Source organism: Balaenoptera physalus (assembly GCF_965194825.1).
Source record: "Balaenoptera physalus genome assembly, chromosome: 1".
NCBI classification, from domain to species: Eukaryota; Metazoa; Chordata; class Mammalia; order Artiodactyla; family Balaenopteridae; genus Balaenoptera; species Balaenoptera physalus.
Genome location: NC_138882.1, coordinates 149,598,155 through 149,616,544, shown reverse-complemented (window position 1 = coordinate 149,616,544; position 18,390 = coordinate 149,598,155). Strand labels below are relative to the sequence as shown.

At 41.1% G+C, this 18,390-nt stretch overlaps 1 long non-coding RNA gene across 1 annotated transcript; it reads right to left on the bottom strand.

Moving 5' to 3' along the window:
• Nucleotides 1–1,631: 1,631 nt before the first annotated feature.
• Nucleotides 1,632–16,736, bottom strand: LOC309646013. The gene is made up of 2 exons (XR_014255167.1): nucleotides 8,049–16,736; nucleotides 1,632–8,018 (listed from the first exon to the last, which is right to left on the bottom strand). It is a non-coding gene; the product is annotated as an uncharacterized lncRNA (long non-coding RNA).
• Between the last annotated feature and the right edge of the window lie 1,654 nt (nucleotides 16,737–18,390).

Below are 18,390 nucleotides of genomic sequence, written 5' to 3'. Positions count from 1 at the left end.
CATCCCTCCACCTGTAGAGGGCGGAGGCTCCCTGAGGCTTTGCAAAGATTTTCCTTATAGCAGCATAGAGCAGGAAGGCTCCAACGGAGGTCAAACTTGCCCTGGAGGCAGGCTGGTGGCAGAACCAGTGGCATGGTGATCCTCCCAGGCCTCTGTTTCCTCGAGCTGATATGCATGGACTATTAGAGGAGGGGCGGAAGGAGGAAGTAGTCAAAATGTGTTCCAGGCCTTGATGGAGAAGCCGACAGTGTGAAGAGGGTGGAAGGTAGAGTTGGTGTCTGTGTCCCTGCTGTCTGCAAAACTGGGACAGGATAGGTCGACAGTGGATATTTGTAAAATGTGAAAGTGAGACTTGATTCACTGATGCAACAGGTAGGGATATTTCTTTGCCGTTTACCCTCAGTTATCATGAGCTTTCATGGCACCGATTTTATAGGGTCTCGCTGTCAGCGTTTTGGGTCTGACACCTACTTGGGAGATGGTTCCAAGTTCTTCTCTGAGAGCCTCAACTTCTTCGTTTGTAAAGGAGGAATGATGATAGTTCTTGCTTCAGATCCTGGGTGCAGAAGTCAGGTTGCATGTCAAGATGTAAAATTCTTCAAAAACTCTAATCCCCTTGGCGATTGTTAGTCACGTAGAAGGAGGAAAATTAGCTGTGAAAAGCCTAAGAGAAAGGAGTAATGGGGCAGTTATATCTGTGTTGGCTCAGGATCGTGAATGGAAAATTTGGCTGCAAGTGGACCTCTTTGTTCAAAACAGAACGTTCCTCTTTATTAGCTTATTCTTAACGTGGTCCCTCCCGTGGGTGTGCACTGTGGTTGTGATCTGAGAAGCACCAGCGTGTAGACACTCACTAGGATGGCAGATTATCAGACTGTTAGTGACAGCCATGTTGTCACCAACCAAGAGGGATTCTTCCGTCCCATGGAGAGAGATTGATCCCAGACTCTGGTCAAGTTTGGGCCAACTGGAGCTCTGAAACTAGCTCTCAAGGGTCTTAGAAATACCTGGGGAGGAAGAGAAAAAGGTCTGTTTTCTTTGAGCTTTTGATAGCCTCTCTGTAACCCTTCTGCTCCTTTTGAAACAGAGGTTTGTTGTGAGCTCATAGAATCATAGAATTTTGGACCTGGGTGGTGGTGGAAGGACTTTGAGGCCATGCAATGCAATTCTTTCATGGTACAGTAAAGAAATTTGAGTCTAGAGTGGAGAAGGGACTGGCCTGAGGTTGCACAGCCGTGTCCTGTTGGGAGACAAGGCTGGGACTCTTCTTCTTTCCTGCTTCTTAGTGAAGATCTTGTAACATACCAAGGAGTGGATCCAAGCCCTCCTCTTATGCTTTAGATAACCCCTCCAGGCTTGTAGGGGGCACCTTTACATCAAGTTTCTTAGGAAGAATGAGCAAGTGAGCCTTTTACAGCCTGGGGCTTCCTGATACCCACATCTTCTGAGTCTGGTGGCCACTCTGGGGCCTCTGCCACTCTCGCCAGCTCCTACCCAGCTCTGGGACTTAGGCTAAGGTGAGGCAAGGAGGGGTGAAAGGTGGCCAGGGCACAAAATGTAACTTCCTCTTGGGCTGGCATTTGCATGGCCCTGAGAGTGAGTGCCTCCTTTTCTTTTTTTTTTATTGATTAAAAAAAAAAATTAATTGAAGTGTAGTTGATTTACAATGTTGTGTTAGTTACAGGTGAACAGCAAAGTGATTCAGTTATATACATATTCTTTTCTCAGATTCTTTTCCATTGTAGGTTATTATAAGATATTGAGTATAGTTCCCTGTGCTATACAGTAGGTCCCTGTTGCTTATCTGTTTTATGCATAGTAGTGTGTATCTGTTCATCCCAAACTCCTCATTTACCCACCCCCCCCTTTCCTTTGTGGTAACCATAAGTTTTTGTATGTCTGTGAGTCTATTTCTGTTTATAAATAAGTTCATTTGTATCATTTTTTTTTTAGATTCCACATATGAGTGATATCATGATATTTATCTTTCTCTGTCTGACTTACTTCACTTAGTATGATAATCTCTAGGTCCATCCATGTTGCTGCAAATGGCATTTCATTCTTTTTTTATGGCTGAGTAATAGTCCATTGTATATATATACAAACCACATCTTCTTTATCCATTCATCCATTGATGGACATGTAGGTTGCTTCCGTGTCTTGGCTATTGTAAATAGTGCTGCTATGAACATTGGTGTGCATTGGTGTGCATGTATCTTTTCAAATTACGGTTTTCTCCAGATATGTGCCCAGGAGTGGTATTGCAGGATCATATGTAGCTCTATTTTTAGTTTTTTAAGGAGCCTCCATACTATTCTCCATAGTGGCTGCACCAATTTACATTCCCACCAACAGTGTAGGTGGGTTCCTTTTTGCACCTAGGTTCTTCCCTTGCCTCACCTTCATGTTGGCCTTGATCTCTTGGCTGGTCCTAAAACGTGCTGTGCCCTCTCCTACCCTGGGGACTTTGCTGTTCCTTCTGCCCCTGCATGGCTCCCCTCACTGCCCTTTCTGGTCTCCAAAGTCACTTCAGAGGGAGCTTCACTGAGGTAAGTCAGCTGGGCTGTTCATTTCTTTTTTTTTTTTTTTTTTAACTTTGGGTTTATTTACTGATTTATTTATTTATTTATGGCTGTGTTGGGTCTTCATTTCTGTGCGTGGGCTTTCTCTAGTTGTGGCAAGTGGGGGCCATTCTTCATCGTGGTGCACGGGCCTCTCATTATCACGGCCTTGTTGCGGAGCACAGGCTCCAGATGCGCAGGCTCAGTAATTGTGGCTCACGGGCCTAGTTGCTCCACGGCATGTGGGATCTTCCCAAACCAGGGCTCGAACCCGTGTCCCCTGCATTGGCAGGCAGACTCCCAACCACTGTGCCACCAGGGAAGCCCTCTTTTTTTTTTTTTTTGGTTTTTTTTTTAGTAAATATTTTATACTTTTATTTATTTATTTATTCATTTTAACATCTTTATTGGAGTAAAATTGCTTTACAATGGTGTCTTAGTTTCTGCTTTATAACAAAGTGAATCAGTTATACATATACATATATCCCCATATCCCCTCCCTCTTGCGTCTCCCTCCCAGCCTCCCTATCCCACCCCTCTAGGTGGTCACAAAGCACCGAGCTGATCTCCCTGTGCTATGCAGCTGCTTCGCACTAGCTTTTCTATATTACATTTGGTAGTGTCTATATGGCCATGCCACTCTCTCACTTTATCCCAGCTTACCCTTCCCCCTCACCCTATCCTCAAGTCTATTCTCTAGTAGGTCTGCGTCTTTATTCCCATCTTGCCCTTAGGTTCTTCATGACCTTTTTTTTTTTTTTTTAGATTCCATATATATGCGTTAGCATACAGTATTTGTTTTTCTCTTTCCTACTTACTTCACTCTGTTTGACAGACTCTAGGTCTATCCACCTCACTACAAATAACTCAATTTCGTTTCTTTTTATGGCTGAGTAATATTCCATTGTATATATGTGCCACATCTTCTTTATCCATTCGTCTGTTGGTGGACACTTAGGTTGCTTCCATGTCCTGGCTATTGTAAATAGAGCTGCAATGAACATTGTGGTACATGACTCTTTTTCAATTATGGTTTTCTCAGGGTATATTGGGCTGTTCATTTCTACCCCCTCCTCTGGCTTTATTTTCCACCGCAGCCCTCAAAACTCCTGACCTGTTTGTTTATTGTCTCTCCCCTCCATTCAGCGTGAACTAACATCATCCAGCACATGCACACGCACACACAGAGGAGACCCCCCCCCCACGCCTATCTGTTGACTGACAGGATGCACGGGAGACAAGTTTCTTTCCTCCTCTTTCAAGACATTATTTTCCCTTCCTCGGGATCATTCTGGCTAAATCTTTAGTTTCAGTGACTCCACAAGAATTGCCTCAAAATATCTGCCCTTAAAGTGCTTTGATGGACCGAATTCCTAACACACACTCAGACCTCTTTTAAAACATTTGATTTTGTCTAACTTTTTATACTAAAAACGTTCTATTATCCCACAACCCACCTCCTAGAAGCTAGATGTTTACTGAAGTTGTTCCTTGTATTTGGCATGCGCCTGTTGTCTGTTAAAACTCCAGGGAAATGGTCGGACCCGCTGGCTGCTCGTCTGCCAGAGCAAGTTTCCTCCCCTGTGTTCTCCCAGGGATCCTCTGGTAGAGCAGGGAGACCCCTCCCCCTCCGTCTCCCCACCCAGAACCAGCCTTCCCCCGCCGCTGCCGCCTGTACAGTGAGATTTGATCTTCTCACTGGGGCATTTCCTGTCCTTTCTGCCTCTCGTACCCTAAGAAGACTTTGCTCAGCCAGACTTGGCCCTTCATTAGCCTTCAGATACCTGTGTGTGCGGCCCTCTCCCTTAGAAACCTCATCTGGTCCCACGGCTTCAGCTCCTCCCCCACCCAGCCCAATTCTTTGTTTCTAGGCCTCAACTTCAGCTTGGGTTTCAAACTGCCTGTTGGCATCTCTTTCCGTGAGCTCTGCCAGCAACTCAAATTCAACTCAGTTAAAGCCTGCCTTGATGTTTCCTCCCCACGTTGCCCTCCCCACCGCAGCCCCTATTCCTATCAGATGTCCCACCATTTTCCCAGACTCTCAAGGGTGAAAGCTCAGAGTCTGGTGAACTTTTCCTTTCCCTTTGCCACTCACGCCTAGCGAGTCACCACACTCAATCATGCATCCTGATAATAGCTATTGATAGTATTGTTTAATCACAGACCCGCCACATGTAGGATATATTTTCTACAATTGCCGAAATAAGGCTGTGGGCTGCTTAGGGTACAGGCGAAGCTGGTGCACAAAGGGACCCAGGAATTCAGTGGTGTAAATAGAGCTGATGTTTATCCCTCTTCTGTGGAGGAAACCTGGCTGGTAGGTCAGTCTGTCACCTGTGTGGTGTGGTTCTGTGACCGCTCTGGTTGCTTCCATTCCCCAACCTGCAGAAAGGATGAGAGAGGTCCTGGGCAAAAAGCTGAGCCTGTCGACTTGAAAGGAGCACATCTCACTTCTGCTCAGGTCCCATCATTCTGAGCTGAGTCACGTGACCATGTGACCACATTTGGCTGCAAAGGAGGCTGGGAGATGGGGCCTCCAGCTCATGACCATGGGTGCCCCGTTAAAAAGGGATGGGGGTTCTATCATAAAAAGAAGGAAAGGAGAACGGATACTGTTGGGTATTGTTGCCTGCATTTTAAAGATGGGGTGCTGAGGCCTAGAGAGCTGAAGTGACCTGGCCTAAGGTCCCAGAACATGTCAGGATTGGCTCCCACGTCTAACTTGAGTTTCTCTTACCCCACAGGGCCGCTCAATGAACAGCACAGGTGTGACTAGTAATAAGAGCTATAACCCAGAGAAAGATCATGTGGGCCTGAACTTTCTGGGAGGGTTTCACAAATGAAGAAGGGCTTGAAGGAGGGAAGCTGGGGCCTGGCTAGGTGGAGGAGAGGGAAAAGGGAAATGTGATTTCTCCTCAGCAGTTGGTCTCTAAGCCAACTTTTGGTTTAGTCACTTCAAATCAACAAACATTCCTCCAGTGCTGCTTCTGTGAAAGGCTGAGCTTGGAGGAAGATTCAGTGACAAAATCCGTGTCCGAGTCCCCATCAGCCACCACCCAACTGCCTCTCTGGACCCGCAGGCCCTCTGTGACCCGGCCCTGCCTTGGCCCGAGCCTCTCTCTTCCCAATCCTTCACTTGCATGGTCTTACCACGTGCCCACACCTGGAATGCTCTGTCCCCATCTCCTCTTGGACAACAGCTCTTTGTATGTCCTGTTGGTGGGGGAGAGTCTTCTCCCGGAAACACCCCCTGACCCCATTCTTCCCCTAGCTGGGTTCGGGGATACACAAAGGAATGCGCTGTGATCGCATCCCCTTATAACCAGACTTAGAAAATGACTACACAGAAGATACTTGTAAGTTTGGCTCTTCTGCTAGAATATGTGCTCCATGGAGAAGGCCCACAGCTTTTCCATCCCAGTGCCTCCAGCACCTAGTATAGGGCAAGGAAGAAAAAGGACTAGACTCCTCTTAAGACTGCAAATTTCTTGAGGACTGGCCCATTTTTTTTTTTAATTTATTGTTTCTTTAATTCAGTAAACACAAAAAATAACTCATAATCTGCAGATCAGAGTCAATGTTTTAGCTGGTTATATTAGTTTGCTCTGGCTGCCATAACAAATTATCACAGACTGGGTGGCTTGAACAACAGGAATTTATTTTCTCACAATTCTGGAGGCTAGAAGTTCAAGATCAAAGTGTGGCATGGTGGTTTCTTCTGAGGCCCCTCTCCTCGGCTTGCAGATGGCTGTCTTCTCTCTGTGTCTTCACGTGGTCTTCCTTCTGTTTGTGTCTGTGTCCTAATCTCTTCTTATAATGACACCTGTCCTATTGGATGAGGGCTCACCCACAGGACCTCGTTTTACCTTAATCACCTCTTTAAAGAGCCTGTTTCCAAATACAGTCATGTTCTGTGGTCCTGGAGGTTAGGATGTCAGCCTAGGAATCTGGGGGGACATGATTCAGCTGATAACACTGGCATAAACTGTGGTGTAGCAGAGAAGAAAGAAGAATAAATTGTGACCAGAAAGGACAGGGTGACATTCATGGGGGCTGTGAGCAGAAGTCTGGGGACCGTGGGCTCCTTGAGAGAGAGATTGTGGTTCATTTCTTTCTGTATCCCACATGCCCAGAGTGGGGTACAGTTTGTAGAAGATGCTCTTAAGACAGCCGGGAATAAACAAGCAAGTACAGGAAGGAGTTAGCATTTGATCTAATAACGTCGCTATTTGGATAGCATAACTGCCAGCAGGGTGACCGCTCTTTGTGGTTATTTTGGGTCCTCTTCTCCACAGCCAGGTCAGAGGCCAAAGCTCCCCATTTCTCATTTGCCTGCAACAACAGCAATTGGGATCAAAATTTTCCAACCTAATTAAACATTGGGGTGGTTGGGACCCACCCAAGGAAAACAAGAGTGTGCTCAATCAAATCTTTTATTTGGAAAATGTTTCTCAGCTGAGAGACCTGGGCCCCATGTCATTGCTAGGCTCTAGGATTCTGTTGCTAAAAGTCAGGGGAAAATACAACAACTTAGACTTAAAAACAGATCATCCCCTGGATCTGTTAAGTTCTTCACAGTTTTTACAAAGGGCCTTGACTTCTGTGATTTGATTTGACCCTTGAAACAACCCTGTGAAGTGGGTAACAGAAAGAGAATGGGGTTTCAGGTCATCAGTTCTAATCCCAGCTCTACCACTTCTTGGCCTTGGGAACTTGGGAAAGGTGAGAAATTTCTTTAAGATCTGATTTTCTCCTTTGTGCGATGGAGATGATAATGCCTACCTCTTATGATTGCCTTGAGGCCTGATTGATGTCAGGTTTTAGAGGGAGCCTAACAAATAGAGCAAAAGCTTGAACCAGAATTTGAATCCTTGTCCTCCCTCTCTTTCCTTTTTCTTTTGTAAAATGGAGAGGATACAGTTACTATCCCATAGAATTGTTGTGGTGATGAAGTGAACAACGCACATATATAATACATGCTCAGTAAAAGGTAGTTAAGGCTGTTCTTTTCAGACCCTAATATGTTTTTTTAAAAATGAGATGTTACTAGCTTCCTTCTGAATGTTTCAAACTTCAAATTACCTTTGACTTTGAAAAAAATCTTACGATTTCCAATTTCAAGAGAAATTGACAGATGCGTAGAAGCAACACCAGATTGGGAATTAAAAGCCTTGGCTTGGGTTTGATTCTGGTGCTGAGACAGGCTGGGACCTGGGACCCTTTACTGGAGTGCTTGCACCTGGACAAATGTCACCTCGATCAACAGAATACAAAGAAACAACAGGGGACTAAAAATAATTGCATGCACACACAGTTGGGGCAAATTATGAACAATGAGATACGAGAAGGCCAAAACCCAACTGCTACTTCTGAGGTGTCAGGAGCAAAAGCAGGGTACTCTGCCTGATCCCTGCACACAGCACCACCAATGGGGTGGGCACACCACCTAAGCCACCCCTACAGCCTGACCCACCTATCCGCCCCTACCTTCACCCCATTTATGGCATCAGCCTGCCCTCCTCGAGAGCAAGCAAGGCACCTGTCTCTTGTTTTCACTCCCTCGTGCTGCAGCACCACAAGTCCCAATAAAGCCTTGCCTGAATTCCTCGTCTGGTCTCTAATCAATTGATTAAAGAGTCCAAGGACCGAAGTCAGCAACACTTACTTGCTGCGAGCTCTTAGGTAAGTCACTTTCCTTTTTCTGGGCTTTGGGTTCCTCATGTGTGCAATGAGCAGACTGGACTAGATGAATGTTCCTTGCAGTCTCCAAGAATCTATGTGTTGTTTGTAAATCTTTTGCCCAAATCCAGTAAAAATCCTTAGCATTTAAAAGGGGAAATTTAATCGGAATCTTTTTCTGATTCATGTGAACTTAACCAAACAGAACCCTACTTTCTAACAGCTCTTTGATGTTTAAGCTGCCTTAAGGGTTCTTTTTTTTTTTTTAAGGGGTATTTTAAAAGTTTTTTTCCTTAGAAACAGGAAATCAGGTTTTGGCAAGAGGGAAAGAAATTCGAACACACCAAGGCTTGGGGGTGGGGGCAGTTGGTTTGTTTTGAGTGGGCAGAATTTGAGAGGGTTCCTGAGATTGGCAAGAGGTGGTCTGGGCCACCCTTGCTCAGCCTCCCAAGGGTTTGCCGACTTGAAAGGCTGTGTGAACTTCTGGGGCAGTGACAAGGGAGGCAGGCCTGAAGCATTTCCCAAGGCTTTAAGGACTGGCTGAATGTTTTCTTTTCCTCCTCAGCCCTGCATCTTACTTCTTTCTCTTTCGCGATATTTGGCAATTGCCAAATAACTTAATGATCTCTAAGGAAAATATTTTTTCACTGGATGATCAGTTTTCCTTTCAAGAAAAAAAGAGAAAGAAAAGAAAAAACAGACCAACACAGGATGAATGCGTGTGGCAGAGACAGGGTTCAGTTACCTCTTTGAAAACTCCTGAAATCTCTGTGAGCCAAGTGATTTTAGCAAGTGAAGTAGTCATCCAATAGGCAACTGGGGTGGCAGCCGGAAGTCCCAGGTAGGCCTCAGCAGCAGGACTTGGGCAGTTAGTTCTCTTCACCCGTCCAAGGGGCAGTTTTTCATCTACAATTGGAGGAATGAGGACTGTTTCACAGCACTGCTGATAAGATCGCATGAGACAATGTATATTTTCAGCCCCTGCAACAGAGGCACAAGGAATGCCCCTCATTCCTGATGTTCATAAGCTGATTTACTGGCTTCAGTGGATGGGTAGTGTTTTGCCTGAATGACCAGTCTCTCCCTTGTCTTTCTGCAAAGCATTGGTGTGGATGCTGCAGTCAGTGAGAGGTGGTGTGCTGGGGAAAAACGTGCTGGGCCAGGAGCCAGATGACCTAGCCTCTAGCTTCTTTTTAATTGTGGTTAAAAAAACCACATAATATAAAGTTTACCCTCTTAATTTTTAGGTGTACATTTCAGTAGTGTTAACTATATTCACATTATTGTGTAACAGATCTCTAGAACTTTTTCACCTTGCAAAACTGAAACCCTAGACCCATCGGACTGCTCCCCATTTCCCCTCCCCCCAGCCCCTGGCAACCACCATTCTATTTTCTGTTTCCATGATTTTGACTACTCTAGAAAACTCATGTAAGTGGAATCGTACAGTATTTGTCTTTTTGTGACTGGCTTATTTCACTCAGCATAACGTCCTCAGGTTTCATTCATGTTGTAGCATGTGACGGGATGCTTGTTTTTAAAGGCTGAATAATATTCCATCATATGTATAAACCACATTTTCTTTATTCATCTGCGAGTGGGCATTTGGGCTGCTTCCACCTCTTGGCTATTGTGTATAATGCTGTAATGAACACAGATGTGTAAATATCTCTTCAAGATTCTGCTTTCAGATCTTTTGGGTATATACCCAGAAGTGAAATTAAGTGGTATTGCTTGATCATCTGGTAATTGTTTTTTAGTTTTTGGAGGAAACTTCATACTCTTTTCCAAACTGTACCATTTTACATACCCACCAGCCATGCACAATTTCTTCATATCCTCGCCAACAATTGTTATTTTCTGTTTTGTTTTTGTTTGTTCGTTTGTTATTTTTTTGTTTGTTTATTTTTTTAATAGTAGCCATCCTAATTGGTTTGAGGTAATATTTCACTGTGGTTTTGATTTGCAGATGACCTAGCTTCTAATGTGCTGCTATCTCCTTTACTTGATTGCCCTGTGACCCTGGTGTAATGTTTAGTCTCCTTGTTTCAAGGGTGCCTGTGATAGGCCTATCTAGAGTGATGACCAGGATGCAGGCTATGAGTGGGCAAGGTTCCCAGGTTTTCTAGGGCTGCCTAATGAAGTACCACAACTCAGTGGCTTAAACAACAGAAATTTATTGTCTCATAGCTCTGGAGGATAGAAGTCCAAGGTCAAGGTATCAGTAGGGTTGGTGTGAGGGAGAATCTATTCCATGCCTCTCCTCTACCTTCTGATGGTTGCTGGCAATCATTGGTGTTCCTTGGCTTATAGACACATCACTCCTACCTCTGCTTTCATGTTCACATGACATTTCCCCTGCGTGGGTAACTATGTCCAAATTTCCCCTTTTCCTAGACACTAGTTATTAACTCAATTACTTCTGTAAAGACCCAATTTTCATATAATGTCACATTCTAGGTACTTGGGATTATGATTTTGGGGGGACACAAATCAACCTGCAACATCAAGCATCTTCTAGCTTGCATCCAGAGGTTACTGGAAACATCTGGGAGCTGAAGAGTTAGAGCTGGAATCACAGAAAGTGAGGACGCCATGGGGAGAAGTCATAATCCCTTCAACTCTTCCCAGAGGCCAACAGTATAAAAGAAATCTCCAAGCCAGGCAAAAGCTCGGATCTGGGAATGAGAGTCAGGTCCTAAGCAAAGTTAAAGGGGCTGGAGCAACTGCTATCCTTTGTGTTGGTGGCTGTGGGTGAGTGGGTCTGATTTAAAGGCACAGGATAGTTGATAGCAGTGGGCTCTTTGTTAGTCAATATCAGTCGTTCAGGAACAAAACCACAGGAAGTGTTGGGATGAGACAAATCTGTTGCTAGCTTCCGCCTACAGGCTGGTGCAACCTGGGACTTGACCATGGGCTGTGTGTGATGGAGTTGAGGGTAGGATCAGATATGCCAAGAGTTTGACTGGAGGTTGGATCTTTATTGGCTTGCAGAGCCCCTGTGATGGCTGTGTTACTACAGGTCACCCAGATTTTGAAGGCTCTTATTGGTCTAGTGCTAATTTGGTCCAGTGGGCCACCCCATGACATTATGCTGCCTAACTTGAACTCTGGCTGTGGATATAAAATATGTAGTGGATGCTGTAATGTGCCACCTAAATTCCCCTTCACCAATAAATGACTTTTCTCCCTACTGGCTGAAAATGCTTCTGGCTTTCTCTGGAAATTACCCTGGATTGGAGAGCGTTTCCTCACCCAAAGCCATAACCTCCTTTCTGGAGTAGCCTGAATTCAATGAGTGCTTGATGCAAAAAGCCCACTGCTTTTTCTGCAGAATGGGTAATTCTGAAGGGCTTAATTATGAGCTTGCTATGGGAACAGCTGAAGCCTGGCTTTTGCTTCTGCCCAGACCTGCATCCTTTCCTTCCCATCCACAGCCATAGATCTTGACTATGCCTTCATGAACTTCCTGCATGCTAATTTCCATCTTGGAGCCCCCCTTCCAAAGAACCTGCAGCATAATATCTTCCAAATAGAAGAGGCCTGAACTTGAAGATGAACATTCCAACTCCACAGAGAAAGGCCCTGGAAAAAGAAATGACTGTAACTGGCGTTTGATTGTAGTCAGAACATTTTTCTCTCATAAATTAAATAGGGAATGGACAGATCCAAGCTCCAACTTTCAAAGACACATGACTAGGGAACATCTTTTTGGCTTTGATTCAAGACCATGAGTACTTGAAGAGAATGGCATTACAGTGGAAAATAGTCTAACTTATATTTGTTTAAAGATATTTTCTTAATCAGGGAAGTCACTTTCACCAAAAAGCAGACATACGCAGGGTTGTTACATCTGGCAGGTGTGAAAAGCAGGGGTTCAGACAATGTTTTCTGCCTAGCCTGTGGGCCATGCACAAAGAAATGGGCGTTCTTTGGCCCTGGTTCTGCGTAAATGCATCCCATCTGGTGTGAACTTCTCAGAACTTGGCAGAGCTACTTTCTAAGAAAAGAGGAATTTAAGAGGGGCTTTTGCAAAGTCAGCAAGTAGAACTTGCAGCTGTTTAAAAGATGTTTTGGCAGGGCTGGGGGTGTGGGGCAGTAATAACTGACTGGAGGTGGGGATGTGATTAGAAATTTCCCACCTGCAGAGTTGGACAAATAGACATGTACTAATCTTTATTTACATCAAGATGAGATGGGTCTTAAGTGTCCTGTACTTTAAATACAAATGATTAGACACACAGGCCTATGTGCTCATAGGCATAGACATAGACACCATGAACATTTCTAGTGTTCCCAGGTTGGAATCAGGCCTCATGGATAACTAATCCCTATTTTAGGCCATAAGAGCCCTAATTCTTTTTTTTTTTTAAATTGCATTATAATTGACTTACAATATTATATGAGTTCCAGGTATATAACATAGTGATTTAATATTTTTATAAATTGTGAAATGGTCACCATGATAAGTCTAGATAGCATCTGTCACCATACAAAGTTATTACAATATTTTTGGCTATAGTCGCTATGCGGTACATTACATCCCTGTGACTTATTTTGTAGCTGGAAGTTTGGGCCTCTAATCCCCTGCACCTATTTTGCCTGTCTCCCCAACCACCTTCCCTCTGGCAATCACCAGTTTGTTCTCTGTATCTATGAGTCTGTTTTTGTTTTATCTATTTTGTTTTTTAGATTCCACCTGTAAGTGATATCATATGGTATTTGTCTTTCTCTGTCAGACTTATTTTGCTTAGCATAATACCCTCTAGGTTCATCCATGTTGGTGTAAGTGGCAAGATTTCATTCTTTTTATGGTTGAGTAATAGTCCATTGTATATATGTATACACCACATTTTCTTTATTCATTCACCCATCGATGGACACTTAGGTTGCTTCCATACCTTTGCTATTATAAATAATGCTGCAATGAACATAGGAGTACATGTATCTTTTCAAATTAGTGTTTTATTTTCTTTGGATAAATGCTCAGGAGTGGAATTGCTGGATTGTATGGTGGTTCTATTTTTAATTTTTTGAGGAACTTCCATATTGTTTTCCACAGTGGCTGGACCCTCCAACAGTGTGTGAGTATTCCCTTCTCTCCACATCTTTGCCAAAACTTGTTACTTCTTGTCTTTTTGATAATAGCCATTCTGACAGGTGTGAGGTGGTGTCTCTGAGATTTTGACTTGCATTTCCCTGATGATGAGTTATGCTGAGCATCTTTTTATGTGCTTGTTGGCCATCTGTAGGTCTGCTTTGAAAAAGTGTTTTTTCAGGTCCTCTGACCACTTTTTAATTTTTTTTTTCTTTTTTTGATATTGAGTGTTATAAATACTTTACATATTTTGGATATCAACCCATTATTAGATATATTCTTTGCAAATATATTCTTCAGTTCAGCAGGTTGCACTTTGATTTGTTGATGGTTTCCTTTACTGAGCAAAAGCTTTTTAGTTTGATGTAGTCCCATTAGTTTATTTTTACTTTTGTTGCCCAAAACAAAAGGAGACAGATCCAAAAAAATGTTGCTAAAACCAATGTCAAAGAGTTTACTGGCTATGTTTTCTTCTAGGAGTTTTATAGTCTCAGGTCTTACATTTAAGTCTTTAATCCATTTTGAGTTTATTTTTGTATATGGTGTTAGAAAGTGGTCCAGTTTTCTTAAGACCATTTATTGAAGAGACCATATTTTTCGTGTATACTCTTGCCACCTTTGTTGTAGATTAACTTACCATATAACAAGGGTTTATTTCTGGACTCTCTATTCTGTTCTGTTGAGCTACCTGTTTTCATGCCAGTACCGTACTCTTTTGATTACTATAGCTTGGTAGTATAGTTTGAAATCAGGGAGCATAATATCTCCTGTTTTGTTCTTCTTTCTCAAGATTTCTCTGGCTATTTAGGGTCTTTCGAGTTTCCATATGAATTTTAGGATTATTTGTTCCAGTTCTGTGAAAAGTGGAAAATGCCATGAATATTTTGATAGGGGTTTCATTGAATCTGTAGATTGTTTTGGGTAGTATGGACATTTTAACAATATTTATTTTTCCAATCCATTAGCACAGTATATCTTTCAATTTATTTGTGTCCTCTTCAGTTTCTTTCATCAATGTCATAATTTTCAGAGTATAGTTGTTTTTCACCTTTTTGGTTAAGTTTATTCCTAGGTATTTTATTCTTTTTGATGCAGTTGTAAATGGAATTGTTTTCTTAATTCTCTTTCTGATAATTTGTTATTAGTATATAGAAATGCAACAAATTTCTGTATATTTTGTATCCTGCAACTTTACTGAATTCATTCATTAGTTCTAAAAGTTTTTTTGGTGGAGTCTTTAGGGTTTTCTATATATAGTGTCATGTCATCTGCGAATAGTGATAGTTTTACTTCTTTCCAATTTGGATACATTTTATTTATTTTTCTTGCCTATTATGGCTAGGGCTTCCAATATTATGTTGAATAAAAGTGACAAGAGGGGGCATCCTTGTCTTGTTCCTGATCTTAGAGGAAAAACTTTCATCTTTTCACCATTAAGTAGGATGTTTGCTGTGGGTTTGTAATACCAGGCCTTTATTTTGTTGAGTTATGTTCCCTCTATACCCACTTTGTTGATATTTTTTTTTTTTTGATTATAAAGGAATGTTGAATTTTGTCAAATGCTTTTTCTGCATCTATTGAGATGATCATATAATTTTATTCTTCAGTTTGTTAATATGGTGTGTCACATTGATTGGCTGTTAAGCCACCCTTGCATCCCTGGAATTAATCCCACTTGATCATGGTGTATGGTCCTTTTAATGTATTGTTGAATTCAGTTTACTGATATTTTGTTGAGTATTTTTGCATTTATATTCATTAGGGATGTTGGGTGGTAATTTTCTCTTTTGATAGCATCTTTATCTTGTTTTGGTATCAGTGTAACGGTGGTTTTGCAAAATGAGTTTGGAAGTATTCCTTCCTTGGCATTTTTTTTTTTTTTTTTAAGAATACCTTGAGAAAGATAGATGTTAACTCTTCTCTAAATATTTAGTAGAATTCACCTGTGAAGCCGTCTGGTCCTGGACTTTTGTTTGTTGGGAGTTTTTGATTACTGATTCAATTTCATTACTAGTGATCAGTCCATTCAGATTTCCTATTTCTTTGATTCAGTCTTGAATGATTGTATGTTTCTGGGATTTTATCCCTTTCTTTTAGGTTGTCTAATTTGTAGGCATATAATTTTTCATAGTATTCGCTTATGAATCTTTGTATTTCTGTGGTGTCAGTTGTGATTTCTCCTCTTTTATTTCTGATTTTGTTTATTTGGGCTTTTTTTCTTGATGAGTCTGGCTAAATGTTTTTTACTTTGTTTATCTTTTCAAACAATCAGCTCTTAGTTTTATTGATTTTTTCTATTGTTTTTTCAGTCTCTATGTCATTTATTTCTACTTGGATCTTTGTTTTCCTTCTTTCTACCAACTATGAGCTTAGCATGTTTTTTTTTAGTTCTTTGAGGTGTAAAGTTAGATTGTTTGAGATCTTTCTTTTTTCTTAATGTAGGCATTTATCTCTATGAACTTTCCTCTTAGAATAGCTTTTTCTCTATCCCATAAATTTTGATAAATTGTATTTCCAATTTCATTTGTCCAAAGATATTTTTTGATTTCCCTTTTGATTTCTTCTTTGATCCATTTGTTGTTCAGGAGCGTGTTGTTTGATTCCATTTATTTGTGTGTTTTTCTCTTTTCCTTCTGAACCTGATTTCTAATTTCATACCGTTGTGATAAGGAAAGACGCTTGACATGATTTCAGTCTTCTTAAATTTATTTAGACTTCTTTTGTAAACTAACATGTAATGTATCCTGGAGATTGTTTCATGTGTACTTGAGAAGAATGTGTAACTCTGCCACTATTGAATGTTTTATAAATGTCTGTTAAGTTCATCTGATCTAATGTGTAGTTTACGTCAAGTGTTTCCTGATTGATTTTCTGTCTGGATGATCTATCCATTGATTTAAATGGGGTATTAAAGTCCCCTACTATTATTGAATTGCTGTCTATTTCTCCCTATAATTCTGTTAATATTTGCTTTATATATTTAGGCACTCCTATGTTGGGTACATAAATGTTTACAAATATTATATCCTCTTGTTGAATTGACCCCTTCATCATTACATAATGCTGTTCTTTGACTTCTGTTAGTCTTTGTTTTAAAGTCTGTTTTGTCTGGTATTAAGTGTTGCTACCCCAGCTTTTTTTCATTTCCATTTGCAAGGAATACCCTTTTCCAGCCCTTCATTTTCAGTCAGTGAGTGTCTTCTTTAGGTTTGAAATGAGTGAGTCTCTTGTAGGCAGCATATATATTGGTCTTTTTTGTTTGTTTGTTTGTTTGTATCCATTCAACCACCCTATGTCTTTTGATTGGAGAATTTAGTCCATTACATTTAAAGTAATTATCGATAAGTATGTACTTATTGCCATTTTGTTAATTGTTTTGTGGTTTCTTTGTTCCTTTCTTCTTCTTTCTCGCTTCCCTTATGATTTGATTATTTTCTTTAGTGTTATGTTTAGATTCCTTTCTCATATTCTTTTGTGTATTTACTATATATTCTTTCTTTGTGGTTACCATGAAGTTAATATATAACATCCTATGTTTATAACAATCTCTTTTAAGTTGATAATAACTTAATTTTGGACACATTCCAAAGCTTTATAGTTTTACTTCCCCCTATTTTATATTTTTGATGACACATTTTACATTTTTTTAATTTTGTGTATCCCTTAACTAATTTATTTTACTTTAAATTAATTTTACTACTTTTGTCTTTTACCCTTCATACTTGCTTTATAAGTGATCTTTTTTATGGATTTACTTTTTTGGTGAGATTTTTACTTTCATATGTTTTCATATTACAGTAAGTCCCCTACATACAAATGAGTTCCATTCCGAGAGTGCATTTGTAAGTCCAATTTGTTTGTTAAGTCCAACAAAGTTAGCCTAGGTATCCAACTCACACATTCAGCTATATAGTACTGTATTGTAATAAGTTTATAATACTTTTCACACAAATAATACATAAAAAACAAACACAAATAAAACATTTTTAATCTTACAGTATAGTACCATGAAAAGTACAGTAGTATAGTACAATAGCTGGCATACAGGGGCTGGCATCAAGTGAACAGGCAAGAAGAGTTATTGACTGGAGAAGGGAGAGGAGGTGGGAGATGGTAGAGCTGAAGGATCATCAGCAATACAAGACGGAGGGCAAGCTACAATTTCACTCATGCCTGATGTTGATGGCACAGGTTCTGGTTCCTCGCTGGATTCAATTCTATCTACCCTCTTGAAAAACGTCTGGACGTCAGTGACGTCTGGATAGTAGCTCTTTTTTTCTCATCATAGATGACATGGTAGCACTGGATTGCATTCTGAACGGCTGCTGCAACCTTCATCTTCTGTTCTACATTTGGGTAGTGTGCTTCAAAAACTAACAGTGCCTCCTCAAATAAAGAAAATCCCCTTGCCATTTCCTATGTTGTGAATCTCTTCAGTTCTTCAGTTACTTCTTCCTCTTGTCTCTCTTCATCCTCTCTCTGGCCTTCCAATTCCATCAGGTCTCCATTAGTAAGCTTCTCATGTTGCACATCAACAGTACTGTACGTTAAAGTACACAAAAGCACAACCAGTTGTAGAGGATGCATGAATGTGACAATGTACGCCAGACATGTGAACTAACTTATGTGATTGGACATGCAAATGCATGTTTGCTTCTTTGAAAGTTTGCAACTTGAAGATTTGTATTTAGGGGACTTGCTGTATTAATTAGTGCCTTTTCTTTTTAGCTTAAAGAAGTCCCTTTAATGTTTCTTGTAAGGCTGGTTTAGTGGTGATAAACTCCTGTAGCTTTTGCTTATCTTTAAAACGCTTATCTCTTTCAATTCTGAATGATAAACTTCCAAGGTAGAGAATTCTTGGTTGGCAGTTTTTTCCTTTCAGCACTGTGGATATGTAATGCCACTCCCTTCTGGCCTGTAATGTTTCTGCTGAAAAGTCTGTTAATAGCTTTATGGGTTTCCCTTGTACATAATAAGTTGCTTTTTCTTGCTGCTTTCAAGATGATCTCTTTATCCTTAACTTTTACCACTTAATTATGTGTCTCAGTGTGT